The 26,241-nt window shown below is 41.9% G+C and overlaps 1 long non-coding RNA gene across 4 annotated transcripts in view; it reads left to right on the top strand.

Annotated features, from left to right (window-relative positions):
- LOC135050815 (uncharacterized) overlaps nt 1–26,241 on the top strand; it is a 75,413-nt gene that overhangs the window by 24,966 nt on the left and 24,206 nt on the right. For 3 of the 4 annotated variants that reach the window (XR_010241842.1, XR_010241844.1, XR_010241843.1), the window contains 3 exons: nt 2,313–2,443; nt 6,354–6,484; nt 14,083–14,332. This is a non-coding gene — a long non-coding RNA (uncharacterized LOC135050815). Of the gene's footprint in view, nt 1–2,312; nt 2,444–6,353; nt 6,485–14,082; nt 14,333–26,241 lie in introns of those variants that run through there. The other variant, XR_010241845.1, reaches the window with a different exon arrangement.

Here is a 26,241-nt window from a genome sequence, read left to right as displayed (position 1 = left end):
AAGGGGTTAAAACATACCATTCCAACTTGAGCAGACAGGAACTTTCTGCATTGAATTACCTCTCTAAGAGAACTGATATAATAATACGCAGTGCGGACAAGGGGGGGGGCTATAGTCATTCAGGACTTGTCCGACTATATTTCAGAAAGTAAACGTCAATTGTCTGACCAACAGACTTATAGTCTTTTGACGTATGATCCGACAGGAAGATTTAAACAAGAGTTAGATGAATTGTTAACCAGTGCCAGTGACTCAGGGATTTTATCCAGTGAACAAAAACGAGCTTTGACGGTTGAACACCCGAAGATCCCGTTGTTCTACACTGTACCTAAAGTACATAAGTCGTTATCCAACCCTCCTGGTCGACCGATAGTGTCGGCCATACAATCCCTGTATCACCCAATAGCTATCTATTTAGATGCATATCTAAATCCCTGTATTCAGAAGATTCCCTCATATCTTAAAGATACTACATCCCTATTGGTGTGTCTGCAATCCCTGGGCACACCACCGGATGACTTAATTTTGTGCAGTGCCGACGTGACCAGCCTCTACACTTGCATCCCGCACAGTGCAGGTGTGGAGGCTGTTCGCTGTCTGATCACTGACAATCCTGATTATCAAGGGCCAGCAGTGGATTTTTTTCTGAAATTACTTACTTTGGTATTGACACGCAACTATTTTACTTTTGATGGCCGTATATACCTGCAGGTACTTGGCTGTGCGATGGGGTCCCCTGTGGCCCCATCGTACGCCAATGCCTATATGTACTCCATAGAACAAACATTGTTTGAGGCTCCTTCTAATTCATCTATGTACTTCTATAAGAGGTACATAGATGATCTCCTTATTTTTTGGCAGGGTTCCCAGGAACAACTTGAATGTTTATTAAATGACCATAATGATACAATGAGCCCGGTGAAATTTACATATCAGGTGTCACATCAAGAAATACATTTTCTGGATGTTATCATCTCCATACAGGCAGGTCAATTGCAAACAACGCTGTATACTAAACCTACAGACCGTAATTCAATGTTACACCATGCAAGCGCACACCCCCTTTCATTACGCAAGGGGCTGCCCCAATCACAATTTCTACATGCAAGAAGAATTATCTCAGATCCAACACAGGTTGAAAACACTATGGACCGGATGGTCCAGAAGTTTGAACAACGGGGCTACCCGCGACAGGAATTATTAGCTAGCAAGCAGAAAGTGATGAAGATGTCTAGGGACTCTTTATTGAACAAACCTGCTTTGGAAGATGAAAAACATAGGTCCCAAATAATTCCATGGGTCAATAAATTCACAGCTGCGACCACAGCGATCACACGACAGGTCAAGAAATTGTGGCCTATAATTAACACGGATAAAACCCTACCAGGTTTGCTGGATTCTAGGGTATTACCTAGTTTTACTAGGGGATCTAACATTGGGGATAGAATTGTTAAACTAGATGTATTTCCAATCACTAGACAACAACAGACCCATTTTTTACGTCCTAAATTGGGCTGTTTTCGCTGTTTAGGTTGCTCTACGTGTAATACCTTATTGACAGGGGCCAACTTTTATCATCCTCATACAGGCAAAACGTTTAAAATTCGTCACCGGGTGACCTGTACGACCACCCATGTGATATACATGTTGAAATGCCCGTGCGGTCTGGCCTACGTCGGTAAGACGCAGCGCCAATTCCGTGAACGAATGGCCCTACATAGAAGTGCTATTAAGCAAGCTGTGGAAAAAGGAACAAGTGAACAACCAGTGGCACGCCACTGCTTGCTGGCTAAACATAATATAGCCAGCATACGAGCCATCATCATAGATCATGTACCCCCATTACATAGAGGAGGGGACCGCAATAAGATCCTTATGCAGAGGGAGAGCCGCTGGATCCATGAATTAAATACAATCTCCCCTGGCGGCCTGAACGAGACCTTAGGGCTTCAGTGTTTTCTGTAAATATTTCCATAAAGATCTTTCCAGTTTGTTATTATATTATAGGGCCCAAATACAATTTATTCTGTTAACAGTGGGCTAGTGAGATATGTACATATAGACTTAGGATGGTCTAAGATAACCTCAGTAAAAGTGCTTTAATATATACTTGTACAAGATATCCTATGCTTAATAACTTCTACCGTTTTTTAACATAGTAATGAAATTCAGTAAGCACAAATAACCTCCGGTGTAATTAATCCCCTTTCATTTTAACTTTAGTATATGTTGTTAATGTCAGTTAGGGATCTGTTTTTATCTTGTAAATGTTTGTAACTTCCATTTCCGTATATTGTTGTTGTCAAACACAGGAGTTGCCTAGCAACACCCGCACTGATTGTTACTGAGGGCTCACGCTGTCCGGCGCTGACCGCTGACGTCATCTGCAGGAGACCCGCTCGAACCAGCGGCCAGACGCGGCGGGAATGACAGCGCCGGACAGGTGAGTAACCTTAACTATTATGAGCACTTGTTAGCACTATTTAGGGGGGTATATAAGTATTCTCTGTTTGTACTTCTGTATGTATTGTTTGTCCCTGAAGACGGGGTTTCCCCGAAACGGCGTAGGACCAAAAATAAAAGGCTTTTTGCATCTATAAACGAGTCTGCTGAGTGCCGCCATTATCAAGCATTGTTACAGGAGTGTTTATTCCCTGGATGGCACCGCAGCAAGTAACTGCTTCCCACAAGTGAGTGCCGAGCCTCTCCAAGTGTTATATGGGATAACCTGCAGCAAATACTTCTGAGCCACAGAGGTTGAGGTTATCTCCTGGCTATGGCACCTATGGGACTTTTTCACATGATTTATTAAACACCTTTCCTGGATACAGGCTCAAGCATTTATTGTGCTAATTGGGGAGGACTTCCATTGGAGTGTTACACTGCGCTGTGTTGTATTAATACACACGCCTACAATATGACAGACACTAACGCCGACATGGAGGCAGCATGGGAACTGGCACAAGCTGATGCTAAGGAACGCTTTAGCTTTTCAGATGCAGAGGCCCAGGCCATTCTAATTACGAGGAGGCTGGAAGATGACCCTCAGGCCACTTCGAAGGAGGAGTTATTTCGGCAATGGCAGCGACTTAAGCAACGTGAATGTGACTTTATGTACCACGGTATTAGCCTTTCTGACTATTATCGTAATAATCAGATCCCACGAGGCTTCAGGATCCGGAACACCCCCACAATAGGGCGATATAGCATCCCATTTTGCCGGAAATGGATAGCTATATTGAACAAATGTTCCATGGACCTCCTACTCCTAGTAGTGGAAGAGTCAACGCGAGAGCTTACAGTGATTAAAAAACAACTGGAGGAGTTTGAAGCTTCCCACAAAGCCACATTGGTACAGGATACTACCACCAATTGGTTGGAAAAATTACAAGCTCACATGGATCAATATAGGAGTGATCTCATCAAATACAAGAAAGAAAAATTACATAAAGTCCAGCAAGACTATCAACAAAGAAGAGTATATTCCTGGTTGAACAATACGGGTACTACACAAGACCGACCATATTACAATAAAAGGTATCGGCGTCGACAGAACTACCCTGATCAGTCAGGAGCAAGCACTACAGCTAGTGATGGAGAGGCAAGTAATGGATCATCATCTTCAGGAAAAGCAGCCTTCCCTTTAGGCATGGCCACCCGTTCAGGCATTCCGCCAAAACCCCCTCGCGGACGACGAGGGTGGGGCAGAACAAAAGGTCACAACACAAGACGCCCTCCGCGATAGCCACGGACTTGGTCGTTAATCTGTCCTCTAGTCCGTTAACTGAAATTGAATATAAAATCTTATCTAAAGGCTTATCTTTCGTGCCCACCGTCAAACCTGACCCGTTTATGGCGAAGGTAGAGAACTACAAATTCAACAGGTCTTTGCGGTTAAAAGAACACTTTGGAGTGAACACTCGTGCTATACCGGATATTCCAATTCCTGAGAAGCGGAAGAAGATCATGCCCAGATCCAGGTTTGACCCAAAAACAAATAGCCCATCTATCAAGACTTTTTCTCGTCTAACAGAACTTGCATATCAGAAGGAAGGGGTTAAACCATACCATTCCAACTTGAGCAGACAGGAACTTTCTGCATTGAATGACCTCTCTAAGAGAACTGATATAATAATACGCAGTGCGGACAAGGGGGGGGGGCTATAGTCATTCAGGACTTGTCCGACTATATTTCAGAAAGTAAACGTCAATTGTCTGACCAACAGACTTATAGTCTTTTGACGTATGATCCGACAGGAAGATTTAAACAAGAGTTAGATGAATTGTTAACCAGTGCCAGTGACTCAGGGATTTTATCCAGTGAACAAAAACGAGCTTTGACGGTTGAACACCCGAAGATCCCGTTGTTCTACACTGTACCTAAAGTACATAAGTCGTTATCCAACCCTCCTGGTCGACCGATAGTGTCGGCCATACAATCCCTGTATCACCCAATAGCTATCTATTTAGATGCATATCTAAATCCCTGTATTCAGAAGATTCCCTCATATCTTAAAGATACTACATCCCTATTGGTGTGTCTGCAATCCCTGGGCACACCACCGGATGACTTAATTTTGTGCAGTGCCGACGTGACCAGCCTCTACACTTGCATCCCGCACAGTGCAGGTGTGGAGGCTGTTCGCTGTCTGATCACTGACAATCCTGATTATCAAGGGCCAGCAGTGGATTTTTTTCTGAAATTACTTACTTTGGTATTGACACGCAACTATTTTACTTTTGATGGCCGTATATACCTGCAGGTACTTGGCTGTGCGATGGGGTCCCCTGTGGCCCCATCGTACGCCAATGCCTATATGTACTCCATAGAACAAACATTGTTTGAGGCTCCTTCTAATTCATCTATGTACTTCTATAAGAGGTACATAGATGATCTCCTTATTTTTTGGCAGGGTTCCCAGGAACAACTTGAATGTTTATTAAATGACCATAATGATACAATGAGCCCGGTGAAATTTACATATCAGGTGTCACATCAAGAAATACATTTTCTGGATGTTATCATCTCCATACAGGCAGGTCAATTGCAAACAACACTGTATACTAAACCTACAGACCGTAATTCAATGTTACACCATGCAAGCGCACACCCCCTTTCATTACGCAAGGGGCTGCCCCAATCACAATTTCTACGTGCAAGAAGAATTATCTCAGATCCAACACAGGTTGAAAACACTATGGACCGGATGGTCCAGAAGTTTGAACAACGGGGCTACCCGCGACAGGAATTATTAGCTAGCAAGCAGAAAGTGATGAAGATGTCTAGGGACTCTTTATTGAACAAACCTGCTTTGGAAGATGAAAAACATAGGTCCCAAATAATTCCATGGGTCAATAAATTCACAGCTGCGACCACAGCGATCACACGACAGGTCAAGAAATTGTGGCCTATAATTAACACGGATAAAACCCTACCAGGTTTGCTGGATTCTAGGGTATTACCTAGTTTTACTAGGGGATCTAACATTGGGGATAGAATTGTTAAACTAGATGTATTTCCAATCACTAGACAACAACAGACCCATTTTTTACGTCCTAAATTGGGCTGTTTTCGCTGTTTAGGTTGCTCTACGTGTATTACCTTATTGACAGGGGCCAACTTTTATCATCCTCATACAGGCAAAACGTTTAAAATTCGTCACCGGGTGACCTGTACGACCACCCATGTGATATACATGTTGAATTGCCCGTGCGGTCTGGCCTACGTCGGTAAGACGCAGCGCCAATTCCGTGAACGAATGGCCCTACATAGAAGTGCTATTAAGCAAGCTGTGGAAAAAGGAACAAGTGAACAACCAGTGGCACGCCACTGCTTGCTGGCTAAACATAATATAGCCAGCATACGAGCCATCATCATAGATCATGTACCCCCATTACATAGAGGAGGGGACCGCAATAAGATCCTTATGCAGAGGGAGAGCCGCTGGATCCATGAATTAAATACAATCTCCCCTGGCGACCTTAGGGCTTCAGTGTTTTCTGTAAATATTTCCATAAAGATCTTTCCAGTTTGTTATTATATTATAGGGCCCAAATACAATTTATTCTGTTAACAGTGGGCTAGTGAGATATGTACATATAGACTTAGGATGGTCTAAGATAACCTCAGTAAAAGTGCTTTAATATATACTTGTACAAGATATCCTATGCTTAATAACTTCTACCGTTTTTTAACATAGTAATGAAATTCAGTAAGCTCAAATAACCTCCGGTGTAATTAATCCCCTTTCATTTTAACTTTAGTATATGTTGTTAATGTCAGTTAGGGATCTGTTTTTATCTTGTAAATGTTTGTAACTTCCATTTCCGTATATTGTTGTTGTCAAACACAGGAGTTGCCTAGCAACACCCGCACTGATTGTTACTGAGGGCTCACGCTGTCCGGCGCTGACCGCTGACGTCATCTGCAGGAGACCCGCTCGAACCAGCGGCCAGACGCGGCGGGAATGACAGCGCCGGACAGGTGAGTAACCTTAACTATTATGAGCACTTGTTAGCACTATTTAGGGGGGTATATAAGTATTCTCTGTTTGTACTTCTGTATGTATTGTTTGTCCCTGAAGACGGGGTTTCCCCGAAACGGCGTAGGACCGAAAATAAAAGGCTTTTTGCATCTATAAACGAGTCTGCTGAGTGCCGCCATTATCAAGCATTGTTACAGGAGTGTTTATTCCCTGGATGGCACCGCAGCAAGTAACTGCTTCCCACAAGTGAGCGCCGAGCCTCTCCAAGTGTTATATATATATATATATATATATATATATATATATATATACATACATACATACACAGTGCATCCGGAAAGAATTTTCAATGCTTGACTTTTTCCACATTTTTGTTATGTTACAGCCTTATTCCAAAATGGAATAAATTTATTTTTTCCCTCAAAATTCTACACACAATACCCCATAATGACAATGTGAAAAAAGTTTTTTTGAGATTTTTGTAATTGTATTAAAAATAAAAAAAAACTTGAAATCACATGTACATAAGTATTCACAGCCTTTGCCATGAAGCTCAAAATTGAGCTCAGGTGTATCCTGTTTCCACTGATCATCCTTGATATGTTCCTACAGCTTAATTGGAGTCCACCTGTGGTAAATTCAGTTGATTGGACATGATTTGGAAAGGCACACACCTGTCTATATAAGGTCCCATACTTAACAGTGCATGTCTGACCACAAACCAAGTATGAAGTCAAAGGAATTGTCTGTAGACCTCCGAGACAGGATTGTCTCAAGGCACAAATCTGGGAAAGGGTACAGAAAAATATCTGCTGCTTTGAAGGTCCCAATGAGCACAGTGGCCTCCATCATCCATAAATGGAAGAAGTTCGGAACCATAAGGACTCTTCCTAAAGCTGGCTGGCCGTCCAAACGGAGCGATCGGGGGAGGAGGGCCCTAGTCAGGGAGGTGGCCAAGAACCCAATGGTCACTCTGTTAGAGCTACAACATTCCTCTGTGGAGAGAGGAGAACCTTCCAGAAGGACAACCATCTCTGCAGCAATCCACCAAGCAGGCCTGTATGGTAGAGTGGCTAGACAGAAGCCACCCATTAGTAAAAAGCACATGGCAGCCTGCCTGGAATTTGCCAAAATGCACCTGAAGGACTCTCAGACTATGAGAAACAAAATTCTCTGGTCTGATGAGACAAAGATTAAACTCTTTGGTGTGAAAGCCATGTTTGGAGGAAACCAGCCGCCACTCATCACCAGGCCAATACCATCCCTACAGTGAAGCTGTTATGTGTGCAGCGGCTGCAAATCTGTCAGTTCTGCTTTCTGCATTGATTAGCACCTGGATCAGGCTGCTCCCTTCTGTTGTTCTCGTTTCCTAGCAACTGATCACCTGGACCTCATTACCTGCAACTTCAGCCTGACTATCATGTGATTGGTCTTTCTCCCTTTAACTAGGGAGTATCCACATACCACTGGGCCAGTGATAGAGTTCAGTATCAGAGAGTTTCAGGTTCTAGTCTGGACTCCTTAGAGCCGGTTCCTGTGTGCTCAGCACGTGGCCATTGCATGCTATGCAAGTTCCCAGTCTCCTGTGTCCTGGTAACTGGTCCCAGTATTCCTGCCAGTCCTGCATCTAGTTCATCTTGGACCTGTATCTACTACAATTATATATCCAATGTGTCCTTCTGCCTTGGAATCCCTGCTTCAAGATATCTGTGCACCATTCCAGTCAGTCTTGCATCTTGCCTCAGTAATCCTGCACCTGTCCAGTTTTGCAAACAGCAGCCTAATCACACAGACCTTTCTGCATGTTCATCTCCATTCAGTACCTGCAATTCTGTATCCAGACTCCAAACAGACTCCTGTGAATCCTGCCAAATTCCAGCTCTGCAATCCAAAACTTTCAGCCTGCAAGTTTGTTTCCCTCTGTGTCCCTGTTCAGCTCTCATCAAACCTCTGCCTTTAGCCCTGTGTGTCAGTCACTCTGCAGTTAACCCCTGCCTTACCAGCTGCATTTCTCCAGGTAAATTATTCTGTTTATACTTTGTGGACTCCTGTGCAGATACCAGGTGACACAGGCAGAGGGCCGCGATCTGCACATCAGGGGCAGCGAAGCCCAAATCCCCTTGCGGGGTTCCCTGGTGAACACCCCCCGGTGTGTTAGACTCCGCGCCTCTGCTCTGGGTCGCGCCAACCACCTGGTGTCTGCTTCCAGAATACAGGTGCTTCCAAACACCATAACAGAAGCATGGTGTTGGCAGCATCATGCTGTGGGGATGTTTTTCAGTGACAGGTACTGGGAGACTACTCAGGGTAGAGGGAAAGATGAATGCAGCAATGTACAGAGACATTGTGGATTAAAACCTGCTCTAGAGCACTCTTGACCTCAGACTGGGGCTACGGTTCATCTTTCAGCAGGACAACGAACCTAAGCACACAGCCAAGATATCAAAGTAGTGGCTTCAGAACAACTCTGTGAATGTCCTTGATTGGCCCTGCCAAGCCCAGTCTTTAATCGTATTGAAAATCTCTGGAGAGATCTGAAAATGGCTGTGCACCGACGTTGTCAGTATGGGGTATTGTGTATAGAATTTTGAGGGACAATGAATTTATTCCAGTTTGGAATAAGGCTGCAACATAACAAAATGTGGAAAAAGTGAAGCGCTGTTAATACTTTCCGGATACACTGTGTGTGTGTGTGTGTGTGTGTGTGTGTGTGTGTGTGTGTGTGTATATATATATATATATATATATATATCCAGCAATATCAGAGATGGCACTCAGAGACTTGCAGCAGTGAAAAAAGACATCTGTATTGGATGTTGATACAAACGTTTTCGGAGCCTCTGCCCCGTCCTCAGGACAGGTGTCGTACGGTATGCCGGCGCTCGGGCTCCCGGCGCCCAGCATACCGGCGCCGGGAGCCAGACCGCTGGCATACCGACAGCGTGGCAAACGCAAAGGAGCCCCTTGTGGACTCGCTGCGCTCGCCACGCTGCGTGCACGGTGGCGCGCTACGCGCGCCACACTATTTTATTCTCCCTCCAGGGGGGTCGTGGACCACCACGAGGGAGAATAGTTGTCGGTATGCCGGGTGTCGGGATTCCGGCGCCGGTATACTGTGCGCTGGGATCCCGACATTCGGCATACAGAAGACCACCCCTCAGGACAACATCTACAGCAAAGAACAGACACAAAACATTTACATAAATACCCTTACCTGTCCCTCAATTCCCGCTCCGTCCAGCGCTCAACCCACGCGCCCGCCGGAAGTATCATCTGCTGTACTGCCTGGTGCACGGCCTCCGTTGCTATGGAAACCGCTCAGTGTGCGTTCCACAGCCGGCTTCATGCACTGCCATCCCGCAAGCAGAGAGTCCCGGTGTGGCTATGGCATGAGAGCTGTAGGGAAGAGGAACAATACAGACAAATAAAACATACATATAACATAAGATAAACTAACCTAAGGCTAAAAAACAAAATCAATGCAAACAATAATATGTAAAGAAAGGATTAAAGCTGCATGACCACAGTGCCAGCAATATATTAAAGCATGCTATTCCAATTGATTTTTTCATTTAGACCCATAGGTTTGGTGGTGCCCAAATGGATGATCCAGCGGGATTCCTTTACCAACAGTTGTTTACCCCGATCCCCTCCCCGAAGGGATTCCGGCACATGGTCAATAATATAGTATTTCAAATCTTCTAAAGAATGACCTGCCTCCTTAAAGTGTCGGGATACTGGCTGATCAATATCTTTCCCATTAAGGGTCATATTGATTGCCGACCTGTGGGTGTTCATCCACTCCTTGAACTTACGGGTGGTCTGACCGATATAATAAACCACAGGGACACACAATTGTGTACACTACATAAGTAGTGTTACATGTCAAGACAAATCTAATATCATAGATTTTGTCACTGTGTGGATGCTTAAATTCTCTACAGGCTACCATATATTTGCAAGTAATGCAATTGTGGCATCTGTAACAGCCTGGAGGTTTAGTGTACACATTGCTAGGTTTTTTAACCCCTAAGCCTGTAATGTCAGCATGAACGAGTTTATCACGTAGATTACTTCCACGCTTAAAGGCTGCCAGAGGTCTCTTGTTCCTGAAAATTGGAAGCTCTTTATCAGAACTGACAATGGGCCAAAGTGCATTCATTGCCCTACAGATAATTGGACTGGCCGTGGTGAATTTACTGACCCAAGTTATAACATTATCTTGATGACGTTTAGCATGATTAAGTAAACTAGCTCTGTACATAGCTAACACCTGCATTTTTTGTTCTTTGAGAATTGATGGACAATACCCTCTATCAGTAAACTTTACAATAAGATCATCCAGAGCCTCTGGCAATAACTCAGGCTTACTAGTGATGCGTGCAAAGTGCATCATCTGAGACAACGGGAGACCTTTCTTCAAGGCCAAAGGGTGATGACTTGAGGCCCTCAAAAAAGTATTCCTATCGGTGCTTTTGGAATAAACACCTGTCTCGATTTTACCATTGGTGACTGTCACCCGTACGTCCAGGAAATTGGCACTACTGGTACTATGGCTAAAAGTAAACTTAATTGGTGAATCAAAGTTGTTAATAGAAACCATTCGTTGCAAAAAACTTTCCTCCCCCCCCCCCCCCCCCCAGTCCATGGAAGAAAAACGTCATCTATGTACCGGGTGAAGAACAAAATATGCTGGCTGACATTTGGATCACTGAAAAACATATCAGCCTCCTGAGAAAACATATACACATTTGTATACGAGGGGGCCACAGGAGACCCCATGGCACACCCTCATAATTGAAGGAAGAACCCGCCATCAAATAAAAAATAATTGCGCCTTATAGTTAACTCTAGTAAAGTCAAAAATAACACATGGTCAAAGCTCGTTGTAGGGAGATGTCGTTCAAGAAAACGCCTCATTGCTGTCAACCCTCCCTCATGGGGGATAGAGGTATAAAGACTAGATACATATAGGCAGCATAACAAAGTTCCACTTGATACACTGCCAATGTCCCCAAGGAGGTTCAGAAAAGAAGTCATATACTTAAGGAAAGTTTTTTCTTTCAACAATAAAGGCTGGAGGATTCTGTCCAATAATTGAGAAGTAGGCTGTAACATCGAGTCCCTTGCAGAAATGATAGGCCTACCCGGTGGCTCAGTAAGGCTTTTATGTATTTTTGGCAAAGTGTACAGCACCGGGACCTTAGGGTGCTGCACACAAAGAGCTTTAAAAACTTTTTGGGGGATTTTATTCTCGTTGTATGCCTTCTCCAAAATTTCCAACAATTCTTTTTGGTATAGGGCGGTAGGATCCTTACCCAGTTTCAAGTACACTTCCCGACCCTCCAACTGGCTTATAATTTCCGATCTATATTTGTCAAGATCTTGGATCACTATGGCCCCACCCTTGTCGGCGGGCCTGATGACAATGTCCTGGTACGATGCCAGATCTTTCAAGGCCAAATGTTCCAGTTTGGAAAGGTTGGGGCGTACCTGGCAGGGGGTAGAAGTATATTAATCACCGACTCGTCCAACAGACGATTAAAATATTATAAAGAAGCATTAGTTGATATAGTATCATAGTTAGACTTTGAAGCAGACTTCAGAAAAATGGAAAAGATGCACAGGAGTGTTATATTGAAAATGTTCCTTAAGCCGCAGCTTTCTTGAGATATTATGGAGGTTAACTTTCCAATCAAATTCATTGTATTTATTGGTTGGAACAAAACTAAGTCCCATGTTGAGCACTCTAGATTCGGTGGGAGTGAGAGTCCTTTTTGATAGGTTAAAAATTAGGTCTTCTTTTTGTTGACCAGCATGACTTTTCTGGGCTCTCTTGTTCTGACCACCCCGGTGGGTGGGAGCGATTTGTGCGAATTTCTCACCTCCTTTTCTCGTTGGTCTAAAGTGACCACAGACTGTGCGCCATTATCTTCTGAATCAGAGATAATGAAATCACTGTCGCTGCCCCCAGTTCGTTAATCAATATGACCCTTAATGGGAAAGATATTGATCAGCCGGTATCCCGACACTTTAAGGAGGCAGGTCATTCTTTAGAAGATTTGAAATACTATATTATTGACCATGTGCCGGAATCCCTTCGGGGAGGGGATTGGGGTAAACAACTGTTGGTAAAGGAATCCTGCTGGATCATCCGTTTGGGCACCACCAAACCTATGGGTCTAAATGAAAAAATCAATTGGAATAGCATGCTTTAATATATTGCTGGCACTGTGGTCATGCAGCTTTAATCCTTTCTTTACATATTATTGTTTGCATTGATTTTGTTTTTTAGCCTTAGGTTAGTTTATCTTATGTTATATGTATGTTTTATTTGTCTGTATTGTTCCTCTTCCCTACAGCTCTCATGCCATAGCCACACCGGGACTCTCTGCTTGCAGGATGGCAGCGCAGGAAGCCAGCTGTGGAACGCACACTGAGCGGGTTCCATAGCAACGGAGGCCGCGCACCAGGAAGTACAGCAGGTGATACTTCCGGCGGGCACATTGGTTGAGCGCTGGACGGAGCGGGAATTGAGGGACAGGTAAGGGTATTTATGTAAATGTTTTGTGTCTGTTCTTTGCTGTAGATGTTGTCCTGAGGACGAGGCAGAGGCTCCGAAAACGTTTGTATCAACATCCAATACAGATGTCTTTTTTCACTGCTGCAAGTCTCTGAGTGCCATCTCTGATATTGCTGGATATTATTTTGCTTGGAAGGGCACCTGAGCAGTTGGGGTTATTAAACTGAGTGCCGGCATACTGTGGATAGGTATATATATATATATATATATATATATATTAGTATTGATAGGTGCCCCCACAAGTTTGTTGCCCTGGGCCCCACACAGACTTGCATTTTATTGTATTCAATAATCATCTCCTGCTGATACACATTGCATTCCCATGTGATCACTGCATAGCAAATCACTGCATAGCAAATAATATCATCAAATTGTTCACAGTAGAAGATGAGTTTGTGAATGTTGGAGGCAGTGACCTTTCCGCTATTGTCATTATATTGGTGAAAGAAAAGCTATACATTTTAGGGCAGGGAAGCATGGGATTAAGTTCATGCATCAAGTCAAATTAATTCTATTTTTAAAAAGTTCAGTGACTTAACCATACTTTATTTTTTATAGCTGTAATAGTAGTTTTATTATTCACTGCACTTTTATTTACAATCTTAGTTATACATTATGGGCCTAATCCAGGTTTGTTAGCACACCAAAAAAGTTAGCAACTGGGCAAAACCTTGTTTCACTGCAGGTGGGGCAAATGTAACATGTGCAGGGAGACTTAGATTTGGGTGGGGTGTGTTCAAACTGAAATCTAAATTGCAGTGTTAAAATTAAGCAGACAGTATGTACCATGCACAGAAACAATATAACCCACCCAAATCTATTGCTCTCTGCACATGTTACATCTGCCCCACCTCCAGTACAACATGGTTTTGCCCAGTTGCTGACTTTTTGGGTTTGCTAACAAACCTGAATAATTTTTGTAATTGAGTTATTTCAGTTTATTGACATATTTATTTTCCTGTAACATAGCTTTATGTTTTGACCTTGCTGTCTTTTTTTCTAACATGCTTGAAGCCTCTGCTGGCAGTGCCATATTCGGTATGAGAAAAAACAGATGCTTACAAACAACTTATCACTAGTGCCTCCTCTAATTATTATAGTCTTGATGGAACTATACTTTGTTGTGTCTGTTTTGTATTTGAAGAAGAAAAGGAAAACACCTCTGATCTACAGTCGGATCTGTGAACCAGTCCACTTCCATCGACCTATCACTAACTCTTCCTGATATTTTTTGTTGTCTACCCAAATCCCTCCATTTTTTTTTACCATATGTTAAACATTCTGTAACATTTCTCTGTGGAAGGCTTTTCTTTTGATTTTCATGATTACAGTAGTTAAGCTTCTTAGGTCTAAATTCATCAAGCACAATTTAATTTGGTTTATATATTGCTGGAGTTAAATAGAATGGAATCACTTGGCTTTAGGTTTAAAATAACACTTAACTCCTCATGGTTACAAAACTGATGCAAGTAATCATATACATGGGTAAAAATGTCAGTACAGCAAATTATATATAAAAAAAAGGCATAAAAGACACTGGAGTATGATGAATTAGTCTTGTTACATTTTATCAGAAACTGGGATAAAACAAATTATCATTTTACTAGAATTAATGATCTACAGTATAATGTAGAAACTCATTTATTTGATGCTCAGATAATTTGGGAGGAATATGAAAGGGCTCTTTCATAGGTGTCATTTTGTATAAACTGCTCAGAACAGATTTCAAATGTATCTTAACTGGAATAGCTACTTTGAAAAGTGTGCGTTATGTGGATCTCTGGTGGCTTACTCACCTTTTCATAGCCACGTTAAAACATCAAAGGGCCCTACAGTAGGTGTAATATTGATACCAGACAGAATAAGGAAACTGATAGGCTGGGAAAAGAGTTTCTCTTGAGGTTACAGGAAACAGGGGTAATAAGTATTTTATTTTAGTATTATATTTTTAATGATTCTACACCCTTGTTTTCCTTGCCATTCATCTCCCACTTCCTGCCCTCGTTGCAATCCAACTCCCCCTCCTGTCCTCCATGCTATCCTTCCCCCCCTCTGTGCCACCTGATATATTCTTTGACCTTCTACCCTCCCCTCTGGAATTATTAACACCCACCCCTCCTTCCTCGGCGTTCCTCTCCAACGCCTCCCTGCTTATTCACTAACCATATTCACGTTGTGGCACTTAAAAGGGACTTCACCTGGCAGTGTGTGCAGTGAGTCCTAAGATATGGCTGCTCTCAGGCACTGAATTGCTTGAAGCATGCTGCTCAGTGATGATGTCACTATACAGCATGCTCCTAGCTTATCAATGAATGAGAGCAGCTATATTGTGGGACTCCAACTATTTCTTATGCAGCTTGGACAGCCTGAGAGGACCAGGCAATGCTACCGGAACTGAGAAAGTAAGTAACAAACGCTGCCCAAAATCCCAATCCACAGTGTGCTTTGAATCTCGTAATACCTGGGATTCTGTGATTATAGTTTTGGGTCCCAAAAATCTCTGTAATCCCAGGACTGAAATCTTTAGCTGGGACAAATGGAATATACTGTAGGTTAGGTCAATTATTCATAAAGATTGCATGATAAATATTTATTGGTATATACTTATATGCCCCCATAGGTCTCACCATCAAACATTGCCCCAACTCTATGGCAGGTGCTGTGTCGTCATCTGACCATACTTTCTTCTATGCTTGTGTCGTTGTTGCTGTGAACAAAGTCATTATAATTGATGCACCAGGAACACTCCACTAAACAGACTACTAGCACTATTAGCCACCTTCCAGCTACTGCACAGGAATTCTTATCACTTCTGACCCCATCTGAGTACCTTTCTGCATTTACTCATGCACCCAGTGGCGTATCTATAATGGGTGCAGTGTGTGCAGTGCTCACAGGCTTCTGGGTCCAGCGGGGGCCCACACTGCACACACTGCACACACTGCACCCATTTCTTCTATACTTACCTTTCCGGCATCCTTTGGTGTCTGTGTGTGGGCCCCCTCCTCTCCTGTAGCCGGCACCACTGCTGCTAGTGCACTGACCACTAGAGACTCTGACACAGTGCCAGATTCTACAGCGCATGCGCAGGACTCTGAAAAAATGGTGCAGTGGCAATATTTTTGGAGTCCTGCGCATGCACTGTAGACTCTGGCACTGTGCCAGACTCTCAGTGCTCCGAGCGCTAACAGCGGCGCTGCTGGCTATGGGAGAGGAGTGGGCCCACACACAGACTGCATACTGGTCCCCTCCTATCTAGATATGCCTCTGCATGCACCATAGGAGATTTAAGATTTTTTTACGCATGTGCAGTTGCAAATAATTGATGAATTACATGAATTTCGACATTTCATGCATATTGTGGCTCCAAATCATAATGAGTCCATAGTGAGTTTTCATGTAAGACAACATTGATTGTTTTTTGATTGCACCCATGTTGTATTAGCACACATAGGGCTTGATTCAGGAATCTAACGGGTTCCCCATTGGTTACCATAGTTGCATTTTTACGTAGACTTTGTCTCACAGGTCCTGAAGCTGCGAGGAAAAGTGCACCCTCTTGTAATTAATGCATATGGTATCAAGCCGCTATATGAGTTGAACAAACCTTGTGGCTAATTGTATATGCCCCTCAAATTCAATCATATATGGGTGAAGATTTAATGAATAAACAATGTACCAGATCAAAAATGGCTCATCTGCTCAGATAAGCTTTTATTTGCTAAGTACATTGTAAAAGAAAAAATATAATGCAAATTCCAGTGGTAAAGAAGCAAAAACAAAATGCTGAAGCATCCCCATCTCACATGTTAAACATTATAAAAACATAATGGTTGCCTCACATTTTGTATGTTATGTAAAATGCAAAGTAGATTCTGAAAAAATTAACATTTTCTCAATCAGTGATAATGAAAAAATACAAATGCCTACCTTACTAACCACTCCAAATTGGATGCGGTTATATGACACCGGAATCCCGTCCGGTGGAAAGCCCGACAGTCGGCATGCCGACTGACAGGGACTATTCCCTCTCGTGGGTGTCCACGATACCCATAGAGTGGAAATCCTATAGATTGTAAGCTTGCGAGCAGGGCCTTCCTACCTCTATGACTGTTTGTTATCACCCAGTTTGTTATTGTTATTTCAAATTGTAAAGCGCAACGGAATTTGCTGCGCTATATAAGAAACTGTTAATAAATAAATAAATAAATAGTATCTGTGGGGAATGCAGCGAGCCAACGAGCCTGGCAATCTAAACACTGAGATCCCACATCGGTATGGTGACCGGCTGTATCCCAACCGCCGTTCCCCCGTACCCAACCCCTCCAAACAGCCCAACTTGCTCTTATATTATATTGCTCTTATATTAAAAAGGTGCAGCCATATATTGTGTAAAGGATCTGCTACTGTCACCTTGGTGAACAGTTTGACATGAAAATATATTGAATAGGAAATCTTTACAAAGCAACATGGACAACATTTCAATGTTACCATGGAACAAAACTCAGAAAGGCAGCCTTGTACCAACATGTGAACAGCTATCATAGAGAAATACATAGAAGCTGATAAACCAGATAATAGTTTCAAAAACAAGCAGTGTTGCCTTTGCTGCTGCTGCTGATGATGATGATGGTCACGCACCTGATGGCAATAGTGAAAAACAAATTGTACAATTTCAAACATCAACAGAACTAGTCATGGCTATGTGGCTATGGCTAAATCTTAGATGTGCACTATTTAGGGAACTGATGTATTTTGTAGGACCAAAATTGCAAGTAGCTAGTTGTAACTACTGTAAATTGTATCATTTTTCAAACAAGACTGTAATACTTGATATGCTAATTCTAAAGTCCTAAATATTTACTTTAAAGCATCTTTTTTAGTGCCTTAGAAAATTTTAGATTCTTATTTATTTATTAACAGTTTCTTATATAGCGCAGCATATTCCGTTGCGCTTTACAATTAGAACAACAGTAATAGAACAAAACTGGGTAAAAACAGACAGACATAGAGGTAGGAAGGCCCTGCTCACAAGCTTACAATCTATAGATTCTTAATAGGAAGTGTGCGAGAGAGGTGAATATAAGTTAACCACAATTTGCAAGCAGAACTGAAGCATTGAAAAAAAATTAAATACTATAGGAACAAAACAGGTCCAACTTATATAATTTTAGCTGTTTTTATTCATTTTAAAAGAAATCCAAAACCAATAATTAAACAGTACCAAAAACCTTGGGGTGGTTTTGCCAAAACCAAATCACAGGGGTCAGTGCACGGTTTTAAGTCAGTTGTTTAGTCCTGTTAGGTGCATTGGTTAGTCTTATTTGGGAAGAGCGATTGGCATGTTCTTGTATTAGTTTATGCTGGATGGAACATTCTGTTTCCTATTTGATCATTTGGATTGCTGTCCTCGTTCCCTATATGATGGTCTTTGGGGATTAACTGAATCTTTGTATTAGATCTTGAGATGCTCTTCCCCCCAATACACAGGTTATGATGATTCTACTATACTGGGGTCAGCAACACTATCAGTTCAGATAGGCCTTGTGATTTGTGTCATTTCAAAGGGAGTTGAATAACTCAAGAGGAGTATGATTGCAGAGCAGAAGGCACCCATCTTGGCCTAATGTGTTGTGATTGATGGGTTTGGCTATTGCTGAGACTAGGGCCTTTCTTTCTTTCACTACCATACTACCCTATTTTCATGAAACACTAATTTAAATACATAAAGAAAGATGACCCTCTTTCCCTACTGTGTCCTTATTTTAGATAAATTATGGTATGTTTGTTAACTGTCTGTAAAGTGTGGCTGACATCAAGTAGTTTTAAAATTATGAAATTTTAACATGATGGTAAAAGGGGAAGCCTACCACTATAGCAGTTTTGACACCCTAAACACAATCTATTTGGTCTTTCACAGGTCTGGATAAAATCTAAGTTAAAATCTACCTGTCCTTTGATTGCATCTTAAACGTGTCAAAAATGAATGTCAACAGTCTAAATCAATTTCACATACTAAATTAATTTTGGTTCTCAATCTCACAATGAAATTGATATTATAGTATTTAATTTTTTAATATGTGTCATTAAGCCTTTAACTATTTTCATTAATTCAAATGTTTTTTTTCCATTTATTTATTTTTGTCTCCATATAAAATACTGTATATAACATAATTAGGCAATTTAATTATCTCTGTATTTTTTAATTTTATTTTGTAGTCTAGGTTCTCCTCTGTTAAATCGGTAACTATTCTAAGAATATTAATGAAGATGTGGTCTAGTTTATTTGTCATTTTAAATGCAATAAAAAGATTGCGTATTAAATAAATACTGTATAATATTTTTCCAAAAATGTACAGTAATCGAAAAAATAGCTTGATTTTTACATTCAAAATATTATTACACTGTATTTTTTTTATTGTATTTAAATGGACAAATAAACTATTATTTATTTATTATTTATTTATTAACAGTGTCTTATATAGTGCAGCATATTCCATTGCACTTTACAATTAGAACAACAGTAATAGAACAAATCTGGGTAAAAACAGACAGACAGAGGTAGGTAACTATACTACATATTTGTTAATATTATGAGAAGAGTAAATCAAAGATAAATATAAATGAGCTCTCTTATCAGCTAGTGATCATTTTGCACTGGAAACTTTTCCTTTGAAAACAATGATAAATATAGAAGTTACATTTTTTTTCCTTTCCCAGGCAATCAGACAAAACTAGGACAGAATACACGTCTGTTGTGATGACTAGTTTATAAATCACTGCCCCATGGGCATCACAGGGGGCAGAGGGCATGTCCTCACTGTGAACTTTCCAATGATAACACTGATGTTTGGGAAAAGGAAGGTTATTAAGCCATGCCAAATGTCTGGTGCCTTCTGCATTGTTGTTTTCATTTGTCTCATAGAGAAACAATAATCCTTTACCCTGTCCTGTCTGCACCACCCAATGTGTCCCAGTAAAAATCAGCAGTATTAGATAGCTAGATAGATAGCTAGATAGATAGATAGATAGATAGATAGATGGGATGTGAGATCATTGCTGTCATGTGTAAAAGAGATTTATCCGAGATGCAAAAAGGGATGATTATGGGCTATCAGGCAAAGTGTGGCAGTACTGTATATCTATAACAGCACAGTTTCTGAATTGTTCGCTTGCTGCTGTGGGGAAGGTGTATCGCTACTGGACAAATGGCACCATTGTGAATAAGGATGGATGAAACTGCGTGAGAACTTTTTTGGTGTAAAAGTAAGGTGGTTTAAGCATTGTATGCTTGTGGGGCTATGATTCTTTAGTAACAACTTGCTTTGGCAGAAAAGAACATCAGTACAGTAACAACCTTGCTACAGTTTGTTGTTGAAATGCACTCTGATTTACAGTATGATTTAAGCAGATCCCACCCTGTTGAGGGCCAATGACACCACTCTGTCACATTTGTCCATTATTTAGTAATTGAAAGGGAGATTGATACTAGAGATGGGCACCGACCCCCAAGTTTTGGTTTTGGTGTTTGATCTATATTTCCTTCGTGTTTTGGATCTGTATATGGTTTTGCCAAAACCACCCTTGTGTGTTTTGGTTTTGGATCTGTATTTCTCTAAAAATATCAGAAACAGCTAAAAGCACATCATTTGGGCCTGTTTTTGTTCCTACAGTATTATTAACCTCAATAACATTCAATTCCAGTCATGTCCAGTCAAATTTGACCACCTCACAGCACACAATATTGTTTTCATCCAGTATAGGCCAAAAGGTTGCACTGAGGTAGCTGGATGACTTAGGTAACTGACAGCAGTGGGTGGCACAAACATGTGGCACTTAAACTTCCATAATGGCACATCTAGGAAACAGAGTGGCACTGCAGTGGTAGACAGGGTGGCAGTTTAATAAACTATGAAAATGTTTGTTGTCTACACAAGAAGACAATCAGCAATGCTCCAAACAGTGAATAATGCAAAGAAAAGATGTAATAGATTGAATTGGCCTTAGGTCCTCCCACCCACCCTTATGCTGTATATATTAAACAGGACATGCACAGTTTATCTAACGCAATGACTTGTGGCTAAAATAATTGGTTTGTTTGGACCCCACAAAAAAAAGCTGCCAACGGGCAGTGAACATTGCTAGAAATGATCTATACTGTATGTACACAAACTGGCTCTACATAGGCAAGGTTATGTCATCATCATCATCATACAAATCCTCATCCCCATCAGTGTGTACATACTCTTTATTAATTTGTCCCTGCTGGAATCCACCATTACAGATGTCTCTTTATTTTTTGGACATAATTGCCAGTCTCCCTCGCATAATTGGTAATTAATTTTGAATAACAATGGTTTCTACATTTTGGGGCAGTAACCTCCTATGCTGATTGCTGACAAGGTTCCTGGATGTGTTCAAATCCCTTTCTGAGTACACAGTGGAGGGTGGGCGACTTAAGTAAAGCAAAGGCAGTTTGTGCAAGGGCCTCCAAATTGCCTTTGTTTCCTGCCAGTAGTGAAACGGACCATCTAACACGCCTAATTGGATGCTATTACTAAAATACTCATCAACCATTCTTTGAATGGTGACCATATCAGATGGAGTCACAGTAGACACATCACTAATTGTAGGCATTTATTTTAGACTCAACCAGATGTCATAAAGTTTTGCAGACTGATCTGCATCACCACCAGTAGGTCTCTTAGGAAAATTGATTTATTTCCTGGCAGCAGCAGTTTGCTGGAGAAACTGAAGGAGGATATGTTGCTCTGTCACGTACTGCTTGAGCTGACAATTTGTTCACCAACAGCTCTTTGCATCTCATCAGATTTGTGTCCTTTTGAAAGAAAGATACAACATACAACTTTAAAAAAAATTATACCAAGGTATAGTAGGCCACTTATGACATGAGGTGTTTTGCTTAGCAGCTGCCTCAAAAAATATGGGAAGTCACTCCCACAATAAACAATAGAAATTACAATAAAAAGGAGGCTGCGCTGTGATGAAATAATAAAAAATTAACAATGTCAAAGAGCAAATTGCAGTTCTCTATTAAGTCATTTAATAAAAAATTATAAAAACAAACATGTCACACTTAAAATTAAAAAGGTATGAATTCATACACTGGTTATGTAAAATTACCCTTCACAAGTGTCTGGAGCAGGGAAATGTTAGTATTGGAGTAGTCCGTTCCTATTTTTACCCCTGTAATTGAAGTTCAGATCCGAACAACAATGTCCCATGTGCAATGGAGAGTCCAGTAGGAGATGGCAGCAATTCACTGTTAGTGGAAGATGGATTCCAATAGTTCTTTTAGGAGAACTCCTCATGCTTTATGGTGTAGTTAATACTCCATTTCTGAGCAACTGCTAGGTCCTCTCGAAGTGGGATAAAGTTGTTGTATTCCAGGGGATGGTCCGGTTCTCTGCTCCAGTATTCCTGACTTGGTAGTTGAAGTACCTTCTTCTTAACAACTACCAAGTCAGGAATACTGCAGCAGAGAACCAGACCAACAACATGTCCTTGTACATACAGTACTATGAATTACTTTTCTAGTGAAGTCGAATCTAGATGGGATTTGGTAGCAGGAACACAGGACCTCAATTAACTGTCTAAAGCCAACTGCATTAATGGTGGATACTGGATGCACATCTAATACGAGCACAGCTCTTATGGTGTCATTAATTCACTGTGCAACTGGGTGACTTGCTCCCCCCTGCAAAGGATTGTTTCACAGTTGATTGATTTGTTAAACTACTACAAGTAGTCTCCCTGGTTCCCTTCTAGGACGAAGATTAACTCACAGCAGCAGCCACAGGTGTATCACTCAAGGATCCACCTGAGGAAGCCCAGATAGGAGAAGAGTCAGTCTTGCTTATGAAATTGGATGCTGGACTACTTCCAGTCATGATTGAGAATATTGATAATTGTCACGGCTGAGGTTATTTGTCAACCCGTACTAGTACTGGAGACTGTGTTTGGTCTTGAGTGCAGTGAGCAGAATCAGGCTGGCTTAGTGAACAATCCACTCATCGAGACATGGCAGTCAGGCTGTGTACTCTATGAGGGAAGGTGACAAGCTATGGGTACTGGAACACTGGTGGTGGATGCCACCAGTGCACTGGGTATCTGGGTTGTCACCTAATGGAGAGACACGTGAAAACTGGTGAATTGAAGGAATGCTGGGAGGATCAGCAATGCAGGAAAGTCAAAGATCACTGGCTGGAACCACAGTGATGGCTGTTGATGAGGCTGAGGACAACATCAGTACTTGAAGATGAAGCTGAGGATTTCAGTGATACTTTGAACACGAAGATGAGGACATCGGCAAAGCTTGTAGCAGAAGCTGACGATGTCAGCAATACTTGTAACCGAAGCTTAGGACGTCAGCAATACTTGTAGATGGAGCAGAGGACGTCGGCAATGCTTGTAGCAGAAACAGGACGTCAGCAATACTTGTAACCAAAGCTGATGATGTCAGCAATACTTGTAAATGGAGCAGAGGATGTCGGCAATGCTTGTAGCAGAAACTGAGGACATCAACAATACTTGTAATCGAAGCTGAGGATGTCAGCAACACAGGTTTCCAGATGCTGGGTATTTGAGGTAGCACAATGGGGATTCCGTATGCTGTGCAGTGCAGTGCAGTGTCGGCACTGCAGGTTTCCCAGTAGCTGTGATGCAATGGTTCTGCACAATGGATACTGCAATGTTGTAGACAGCAGTGGCAGGTTTTCCAGAAACTATGGAGCGCTACCTTGCGCAGCTGTGAACTGGAAGCTGGCAAGAACCAGCAAAGTCTCCAAGGCCACTAGGGATATTGGACTGTCCCTCTAGTTTACTGGAGGACTTCAAGTGAATCTGGAAATGCCAGGATGTAGTGGCAGCGATGGCCCTTTAAATCATCCAGGGAGTCAGGAAGTGCATGAGATGACAATTGCAAATGTCACTAGGGATATAGAATAGCCCCTCTGGATCACTGGAGGACTTCCAGTGAATCTGGAGCTGCCAGGATATAGTGGCAGCGATGTCCCTTTAAATCATCCAGGGAGTCAGGCAGTGCGGGGATTGGTAACTTGCACAGAGTATATTACCAGCAGGAGATTTTGGAGCTCACTCCAGGCTGAGAGACACCAATGCACTGACAGCTTGCTAGTGCTTGAGACCTGTAACTTATACCCAGTGCTTACAGCTGAGTGGATGAGCAGCTCACATGATGCGGAAGTGAATCCGGATTGGACCCTAGAAGGTCAGCTGACCAGGAACTGTCATGGCGATGTCCATAGCTGAATTTGGAGGGCACTTCTGCGTGGTGTGTGCATAGACAGGCAATAATGGCCACGGGTCCTGAGAGAACAGGAAGGTATATCTGGTAACCACTGGACTTGTGGATACTGACACAGAAGTATAGAACTGTATGAGAATCCTCAATAATTGCTATGCAGGCACACCATGCAGAGACTTACTGAGTTCTGAATTCACACAGAAGCTTAATCACTACAGCTGCACTCGTTAGCAGAGAGTGAGCTCAGCACACAGAGAACTCATGATACTGGTGAGTTGTTTATCCCAGCCAGCAGAAAACATGCAGGTTACAGGACAGATAGCAGAGGTAAGTCACCAAATGATATGATTTCAGTCAGGATTTGGCTAGAAGTAATTCCACACAGAGCATGTGGATTTTTTTATCTTTTGCCAAGGCAGGAAGGTATCTGGTCTCTAGGTTGACAAGACTTAGGTCGACAGTGCCTAGGTTTACCACTATTGGTCGACAGTAACTAGGTTGACAGAGTTTATAGGTCAACAGGGTCTCTAGGTCGACATGTTCTAGGTTGACAGGTCAAGAGGTCGACATGGGTTTTTAAAAAATTTTCTTTTTTTGAACTTTTTCATACTTTACGATTCACGAAGACTACAATTTGGAACAGTAACCTGTGCCAAGTGCAGCAGTAGCAAGCACCTTGCCCGAAGCATGGCAAGTGAAGCGAGCCATGCGTGGGGACACGGTGCACCAATTGGGGTTCCCGGTCACTGTACGGCGAAAAGAACTCAAAAAAAGATTAAAAACTCATGTCAACCTTTTGACCTGTCGAACTAGACCATGTTGACCTAGAGACCATGTCAACCTAGAATCCCTGTAAACCTAATTACTGTTGACCAATAGTGGTCGACCTAGACACTGTCGACCTAAGTGTGGTCGACCTTCAATACCACACACGGCAGGACAATGGGATTTTTCATATCATGGGCAACAACTGTTTCCACTAGTGCCTTATTTACCCAACATCCTCATCAACATCCATATTAGCACCAGCTACAAATATATTCCTCATCCTGGTGCACTTCCACAGAAGCATCCTCAATTTCAATGTCAGCATGTTGACCAGTGCTGCTCATTCCATAATTTTCAGAGGGCACACAAATGGACAAAGGAGCCTCCTCTTTGAGTACAGTATTGGAAAGGTCAGGCTTACCCATGGCACCTTCAGACACAAACTCCCCTCAGGGATTTGTGATGTTTCTGAGCACACAGTTGGTTCCTGTGCCTTCATGAGTTTATTTTTTTACACCTCTTCAGAGAGAAGGACTAACATCATTATAAGAGGCAGAACTATCAGTCATAAATAAAGGCCAATGCCTTAGCCTTTCCTTGCCATATTGTGTGGTGGATGGCATATTACCAATGTTATGCTTTTCTGTAGCTAACTTTATCTTTGATGTTTTTTCTTTACCACTGTAAAATTATATTGCTTCTTTGATTTTACATGCCCTGACTTAAGCCTTCTATGCCTTTGGGCGTTATCCTTAGAACATGAGGTTGATGGCCTTGTATCATCATCACTGGTGGCAGCACCTACAGCACTAGTATGTGCTTTCTCTCTTCTCAATTATATTTCCTCCCTATCTATCAACAAACATGAATGAAGTTGGGTAAAGCACAGATCACAATTTATCACAATATATGTATGAGTCAGAAATAATAACCGAACAGTGCAGTTTACTTTTATTACAGTGTCACACAATATGTGTATGAGTCAAAAATAATAATCTAACACTGGTTTACTTTCACCTACAGTGTCACAAAATACATGTATGAGTCAGAAATAATAATCTAGCACTGGTGTTTACTTTATCCTAACAGTTTCACACAATACGTGTAAGAGTCAGAAA

The sequence above is a fragment of the Pseudophryne corroboree genome, chromosome 2 (genome assembly GCF_028390025.1).
Source record: "Pseudophryne corroboree isolate aPseCor3 chromosome 2, aPseCor3.hap2, whole genome shotgun sequence".
NCBI lineage: Eukaryota > Metazoa > Chordata > Amphibia > Anura > Myobatrachidae > Pseudophryne > Pseudophryne corroboree.
Note: the sequence above shows the minus strand (reverse complement) of the source record. Positions and strands in the feature narration are given on the sequence as shown.